General features: G+C 37.3%; 1 non-coding gene across 1 annotated transcript; it reads right to left on the reverse strand.

Moving 5' to 3' along the window:
- Positions 1 to 2,506: 2,506 nt before the first annotated feature.
- LOC118758085 (U6 spliceosomal RNA) lies at positions 2,507 to 2,613 on the reverse strand. The gene has a single exon (XR_004995522.2). It is a non-coding gene; the product is annotated as a U6 spliceosomal RNA (small nuclear RNA).
- Positions 2,614 to 8,119: the final 5,506 nt, after the last annotated feature.

Consider the following 8,119-nt stretch of genomic DNA (forward strand, 5'->3'; position numbering starts at 1 on the left):
CTTAGCACAGTCTTTATGGATAAGCTATGTACTGATTCTCAGAAATAACATGTGTTTGGAAATTCTCCCATTATAAAAGTGTAGTTGATGAATTCAACACTTGAGTCTTATGAGTTCAGGCCAGTATTTGAATAATGCTGCTGCCATTTACTGTCTGACCTTGACCAAATTATTTAATCTTTTGGAGCCTCAGGTTCATTTTTCTGCAGGCCAGGATAATTCAATCATTGGATTGCACTACACAACGCTTCCAAAGTGCCAAATAAAATTCCCTGTACCATTATAAACTTAATAGAAGTGGTTATTATCATCCAAAAGATTTGACTTTTATAACTGTAAATGCAATACCACACACAAAGTAAAAGAGCAAGGCAGCATTTTTTTATTACATGTACAAAACCAAGAAGTCCACCAAAGAAATGAAATTATCTTCCCAAAAATAAAAGCAGAATTAAAAAAAGAAAAAAGGAGGGCATCTTAAGTAACATAAAAATCACAAATGCTTATTAAGACTGTTACGAAGTCTGTGACTTTCTTGGTGTTATCACCTTGGTTGTGTCAGTCAAAATTTAATTTTAGAGGCAGTCACCTGGCATTACACTTCCGAAAGGCCATCCATCAGAAACATCTTCTGAAAGTCACTTTATCCTTAATATCTCAATAAAAATTGGCATTTTGTTAATTAGCATATTGAAAGACATGGATTTTCAATGTTGAAGCAGTGAATTATTATTCAGTATGATGAATAGTAGAGATGGGATCTTTTTGGAAGAGCATTAAGTTGTTCTGGCTTTGTGGATGGAGAGATACTTCCTCTGATGGCAAAGAATGTTAAGAATCCCAATTTGCATTCCTCCCCTTAAGATGGGGTCCATGGGTGCTTGATCCCTAATTAGGTCTGTGTCTAGCCAGTGGTTTAGCGTTATGTTATGTTATGTTATGTTATGTTATGTTATGTTATGTTATGTTATGTTATTAGAAAGGCAGAGAGAAAAGCACTCTCCAAATCACTGCAATAGCTAGGGTTGAGCCAGATGAAAGGCAGGAATGAGATTCTAGTCTCCCAAGGGGTTTGGGGGCAGGAATCCCATCACTTGGACCATCACTGCTGCTTCATGGGATCTGCATTAATTGGAAAGTGGAATTACAAGCACATACAAAGAATTAAAGCCAGCTGCTCTTATATGGGACATAGCTCTCCTAACTGATGCTAGGCCAAACACCCATCCCTGGTCTAGAATTCTGTCTATAGATTGACAATTACATAGCACAGACTCTAGTCTCAGAATTGTTGTTGGTCTGCCTCAGTAAGATTTACACACACACACACACACACACACACACACAGAGGAATTGTTTTAGTTTAGAATATATGATATAGGAAATAATTGTGCATTCCATAGCTAAGGAATATTTACCTAGTAAGTTTTCATGTGTAGAATTCTAATGATTTTCTTTCTTTATAACCTGATAATGTTATGAGAGGTAGGCAGATATCAGGAAATCTCACCGGTGATTATGAGCGAAGTGACTAAAGGAAGGTCACAAAATTCCTTCTGCCAGATCTTGAAGTTCTTTGCTTAATAGCCAGGGATGGCAATAATTACTCATCCTCCAACCTGATTCCTACATCCTGGATTGAAACCTACTCAGCAAAACAACAGAGTTCAAGCCTTGCCCAATTACTAACCTTCTGCTAATTAGGTTGTTGAACCTTCCTGAGCCTGTGTCCCTACATTGGAGAGACAGCCTAAAAAAGCAACTACCTGATAGGTGATAATGATGAATAAATCATATGAGACACACTAGAAATACCTCCTGTCACATTTTACTGGAGCTAGTTATAATTATTTGCCAAGTGACCCCATCAGAGACTTGGAGAAGCAGTATTGGCTGGCATGAGCTGGCTATGCCAGAATTATTTTTTTATACTTTATTTATTAATATAAACAGAACAGATTTCATAGAGATGATTCTAAGAATATAACTGTAATCACTACAATTTTAATGGTAATTGTACTTGTGTATATCTGCCTTTTCAATAAAAAATAAATCTTAAAAAAAAACCTTGAAAAAATTCTATTTGAGCTCAGCCCTAGGCCTTCACTGAGTTCATCACTCAAGGCATCTGTGGCTATGTCTGGCTTGTGCTATCTTCTTCCATGCTACAAGTACATCTACCTTACTCCCTTTTGCTAAAACCACCATTTCGTGTTACAGTGCCCCTCTTGAACTCTCATCATAGCATCATTTCCACAGCCTAGTGGACTTCCTTTTCAAATGACTGGTTGATTTATTTGAAGGCATGAGACAGAGTGAGCTATTTAGCTGCTTGTTCACCTTTCAGATACTCACAAAAGCCATGACAAGCCCCGCTCAAAACCAGGAGCCAGAAACTACATCCAGATATCCAGAAAAGTGGCAGAAACACAGGTACTTGAGTTATCACCTGTTGCCTCCAGACACATAAGGCAAGAAGTCGAATCGAAGTACACAGGAGCTCAGATTTGATATGGACCGCTTCACGAATTTGTGTGTCATCCTTGAGTAGGGGCCATGCTAATCTTCTCTGTATCGTTCCAATTTTAATAAATGTGCTGCCGAAGCGAGCACAGGAGCTCAGATTTGAACCAGGCACTCTGATATGCGATGTATGAGTTAGGAGTGGTAATTTAACCTGATATCTTACAATGCCTGTCACAAACCTCCTGCTTTTTTCCTCCAAAAGGATTAGATAACACTTAATAACTCGATTAGATTTTGCAAAAATTTTGGAAGAATGTTACATTTCCTGCATTTCATAGGGAATGGAGTCCACTGTACTTTTCTTTCTACCCACAACTTAGCCCTGAGGACAGGGAGGTGGGCAGAGAACAGAGTAGGAGGGGGGCATGTTCAAAGAGCAATCTCCTTTCCTTTCCCCTTGGGTTGCATTTCCTTCAATCAGCAAGCTGCTATCGCTGCCTTGTGTCTCCTTTTGAGTTTTGTTGCTTTCACATCAAAGTTTTAGGCGTATGTGTGGATTTTTCAAGAGAGATTTCTATTCTAGATGTTTAATATGGTGTAACTGAAGATTTATAAAAGCAATTCATACTGATGGGAAAAAATTCTAACACTTCAGGAAGTCAGTAGAGTGAACTTCAGTCATCACTGAGCTACGCATCTATTCATTAAAAGCTTTTTCATCATTTACTTGATGGTGAGGGGAAAACTAACAATGTGCTTCATGGGCAGCCTCACAACATTGTTTTGAAATACATATTACTATTAACCTCTACCATGATTTTTTATAATTGGGAATACTGAATTCTGAGAGGCTAGTATGGACTAAGACTGTAAAAGACAGATTTCCTGGGGATTTGGGAGCCTATACCCCAATTAGTCATTTAATAAACTAATTGGGTCCAACTTGTCATTCACTACATTCTTCATTTCCTTAGTGCTGACCAGTCTGTTCTTGGTGTCTTTAAATGTTCTGTCCACTGGAATCAATGAAGACTCTGACCAAGTGAGCCACACACCATGACTTCTGGCACTCAGAGTGACGGCTATTTTTCAGGCGATGCTAAAAGGGGCTACTGGAAGTATTTGTTATGATGAATGTCGGGCTTTGAAAGTGCAGGGATAAAAATGCGGATTTGAAGCTTGCTTAAAATAATTGAATTTAGAAGTTTACAGGAATTGTGATGAAGACAGAAGTGTTTTCAGCGGCCAACTTTTCACACATCCTCGACAGTGTTTGGTTTATCAGTAGCTAGCAAAAAAACCATATAGATACTTCTAATACAACAAACCCTCAAAGCTCTGGTTTGCTAGAAATGGGGGAAAACCATAAGGTCTGCTGACTTACTGCAGTTCCCGAATAATTACAAAGAAGTCCGGATTTGCAGTGAATAGCTGTGGCATTGCTTTATAGCTTTTGGGTACTTCTTTTATTTCATTCTTGTGTATATAAATATGCTAAAGATAAAATTACATGTGTACATAAATTGTATAAGTTAAATAAGATCTAAATTACAAAAATAATAATTTCCCCTAAAAATTTGTTCCAAAGGACTAATGAAAACACTATTATATTTTGGCATCTCTCAATGCACATTTTCTCTTTTGGATCTTCCTAATTCCTCCGTTTTCTGCTGCCATATTCACTTCTTAATTTGTTTAGAAAGCGTTTGGTCCTTGCTATATACAGTTCCTGTGTCAAGTGTGAAAAGGTAAAGCTCATGATGAGCCAAGGCAGGTAGGCCACTAAATACACAAATACGAGTAAGAATGTAAAACCGAGGTAGTGACTGTCTCCTGCATCTATGTCTTTGGGAGGAAGGGAAGTATGCTAAGCAGGTATTTCTGAATGAACGGATAAATGCAACATGCTAAGTTTAAGCAGAGATCATTTGTAGAAGTACTATCTAAACGCATCTAAACGCAGCCAGTAGAAATTTTCAGAGGTCATTTCCAGACAAAATTCTAGTGAAAATCAATCTGGGTCCTTAAATAGCAAAGGCACATCAAGGGAAACACAAGTACTTCCTAGTGGCTGGAACATAACTAGATAATTGGCCAGACAGTTCGTTGTGGATTTGTTACAATCAGTGAAATAGAATGGCATAATTTTCATCTTAAGAGTCTAAACTATGCCCTATTTTTCTATACCTTTGTTTCTCAAAATTCAGTAAGTTGCCATGCTGAAAAAAGTAGAGTTTCCAACCTCTGGTAAACAGAAATTAAGTTATGGAGATCAGCTCTTCTGCTGAAAATAAATTATGTAAATTGACAAATAATAAGCATGTATATGGGACACAATGTGATATTTTGGTCTTATGTATATGTTTTAGGAAGATTAAATTTTGAGAAAATGAACACTTGTCAGTAATCAACTTTTATATCAGGGATATTAAAAATGTAGTTTTTCAGCAATTTTAAAATACTGTAATACATTATATTAACTGTACTTACCATGTAGTACAGTAGATCATTAAAATTTATTCTTCCAGTCCAGTTAACCCATTCTACATCTCTCTCCTGACTCCTAACCCCTGGCAACACCATTTCTACTGCTTCCTCTGAGACTGAATTTTTTTTTACCTGGAACTTTAAGGGTTCTCATCCATTTACTTGCAATGGAGCTGTTTATGTCCTTGAAAATCTTCAAGTTACTGGTTTTTTTTTTGTCATCCCAGGCTTATGGCTAAATATTTTTTGGCTTCTAAGCCTCCTGTGATGAAATTCATAATGATAGTAAAGAATAATCTCATCCTCTAGCCCATGTCAAGATCCTGAAACTACCCTAGGGACAACATTCATGAGCCTTACTGAAAAAGTCTTCTCCAGGGTTGAGAACTTGCCACAGTGGTTAAGTGGTCATGTGGGACACCCACTTTCCATATGAGAGTGCCTGATCTCAGTCCTAGGGTTCTGCCATTCTGACCCCATTTCCTGTTAGTGTGCACCGTTAGTAATAGGTTCCTGCCACCATCATGGCATATGTGAATTGAGTTCTGGGCTCTTGGCTTTGTCCTGAGCCATCCTTACGTGTTGCAGAATTTGGGGGACTGAACCAACAGATTCAAAAAAAAAAAACCTTGACAGATTTTCTAAGAGTCCTTTCCAGGGAAAGTATTTGGCACGATGTTCAGGCGTCTTGGAATGTTGACATCACATGTGAGTGCATGTGTTTCAGCCCTGACTCTGAGTCCTGGTCTGCTTTTCTGCCATATCCCCAATAAACAGTGAGGGCACAAAAAAGTACATCCTTGCCACCCCCTGGATGGACTGTGTTCCTTGGTTTTGACTTCAGCCTTGTTCATTCACCTGTAAGTCATTTGGGGACTGAACTGCAGAGAGAATGTGTGTTCTCTTTCTCAAATAAACTTAAAAAACCTCCCCATGGAACATCATTCCATCCCAATTTTTCAACATAGAACCAAGCATGAACATAGTAAGAGGAGATACAAGGAAACAAATAATAGAATCGAAGAGATACTACAGATGAGAGATTTAAATTAAAAATAAGTTAAAATACTCAAAATTGGACTAATTGCAAGTGGGAGTTAGTATCAAGGAAGTTTATTTTTTCTATTTTTTTTTTGCATTTGTATTACTGTAAAGTCAAGTATCTCATCACTGATGCTTGCTTTTTTACTTAATCTCAATTAAAATTGAAGTCTCAACAAAGGTATAAGCAGAATAAATATCTGCAGAAATGACAAATTTTTCCAGATTTGATGGAAACAGATCAAAAACCTTAGAATAATCCCAGGATAAACAAAACTATAGAAAACAATGCCAAAGAACATTATAATCAATATAAACAATATTTTAATAACAGTGAATATTCCAATTCATGAATATAGTGTATTTTTTCATGGATGTATCAAGTGTTTCATTTAGATCAGCTTACTTTTTAATTAGATTTAGTGATTATTTCTTAAGCTAGATTTTTTCAGAAGGTGATAAGGTGGATTTTTAATTAGAAACTATATGGACTAACCAAGAAAATTTTGAAAATGACACTTAATGTTAGATGACCTAAATTTGATAAATGTCCTTTTTGACTATAAATAAAATAGTTATTAAGAATTACATTGATATAAAATAAACATCTGTTTAACAAACTATACTAAAATAGGCACATGTTGGTAAGCTGTCATTTGACAAGGATGCCAAGGCAGTACAATGGATATTAGTAATCTTTGTAAAAAAAATTAGTCTGTAAAAATTAGCTATACAGAAAAAATATGGATTTTAACTTTTATGCACATTTACAAAATGTAACTCAAATGAGTTCTATATCTAAATGCAAGATTTATAAGACATCCAAAGAAAAACACAGTAGTAAATTTGAGTAAGACTAGCCTTAGAAATAATCACTTCAGTGTAATACACACATAAAGCCATGAACAAGAAAAACTCAGGAAATAATGTCTGACAAATCTTTGGGAAAATGCTGGCTAACCATATTAGAGTAAGGCTTATAAAGAATATATAGAGGAAAACTGCCACTCAAGATGATAATGATAAAGAACCCAATGAGAAATTAACAGACCTTGAGGTGTATGTTTGACCTGGTCATTGTGACCCCTTCCACTGCCATTGGAAAACAACACTAATGTTCAAGTAGCTGAGTTCCTGCTATGAATGTGGGAAGTCTGGATTGGATTCCTGGCTTCCACCTTTGGCCTGGCTCAGCCATGACCACTAGGCATTCAGTGAGGGAAGCACCAGAAGAAAACACTTTCTTTGTCTCTCTCTTCCAAATAAAATAAAAATTTTAAGAATGTATAGAAGAGACTAAAAACTCTAACAAAGCAAATGGCAAACATGTGGCAGCATGCTCAGCACAACTAATCATCAGGGTAGTGCAAATTAAAGCCATGTAAATATAGCACGCTCGCCTGCTAAATAGGAACTAAGCCAGACCAAAAAAAAAGAACATAGCCATTGTTTCCATTTATGTCAAATTCTTTAAAACTCTAAATAATCAGTAATGACAAGAAGAAGGCCTGAGACTGACTAGAGAGGTAAGAGGGGAGACTCACTGGGGACCGGGAAGGACCTGAAAAAGGAAATGGAAAAGGCTCCTGGAAACTCTAGGGATGATTGGCATGTATGTTTTCTTGACTGTGATAATGGGTTCATGTTACATACATATATCAAAAATGATCAAATTGTATACTCAGTGTAGCTTATTACATAACAATTATAGCTCAAAACAACAGTAGGGAACAGGAATGCATACACCAACAGTAATAATGGTTACCGCAGTAACTGGAGGAGGGTGGAGTTTGGTTCAAGCTGGTCCCAGGCTGCAACTCGGAGCAGCCTGAGGAGTTCTGGTGGTCCCTGAGGCGGTGCAATCGCTGCTGCACCAATGATAGACACAAACCAGTAAGTATCCCCCACCAAATAAGGTGAAAGTGAACCCAGCTTCAGTTTCCGTGTCAAGGGGAGTTTAAAACCCTTTTTTACTGGTCCTCCTGGTTTTTCCTTTCCTTTGCAGCTTGCTCTGCCTTTCCACTGCACGGGGAAGTAAAGTCCGTGACCGCAGTTTCCTGGAACAAAGGTCATCTAAATTCTTTTTATAGATTCGGCTGACTCAGTCCTTCCTTGGTGGTCGGCG

Source organism: Ochotona princeps, chromosome 12 (genome assembly GCF_030435755.1).
Source record: "Ochotona princeps isolate mOchPri1 chromosome 12, mOchPri1.hap1, whole genome shotgun sequence".
NCBI lineage: Eukaryota > Metazoa > Chordata > Mammalia > Lagomorpha > Ochotonidae > Ochotona > Ochotona princeps.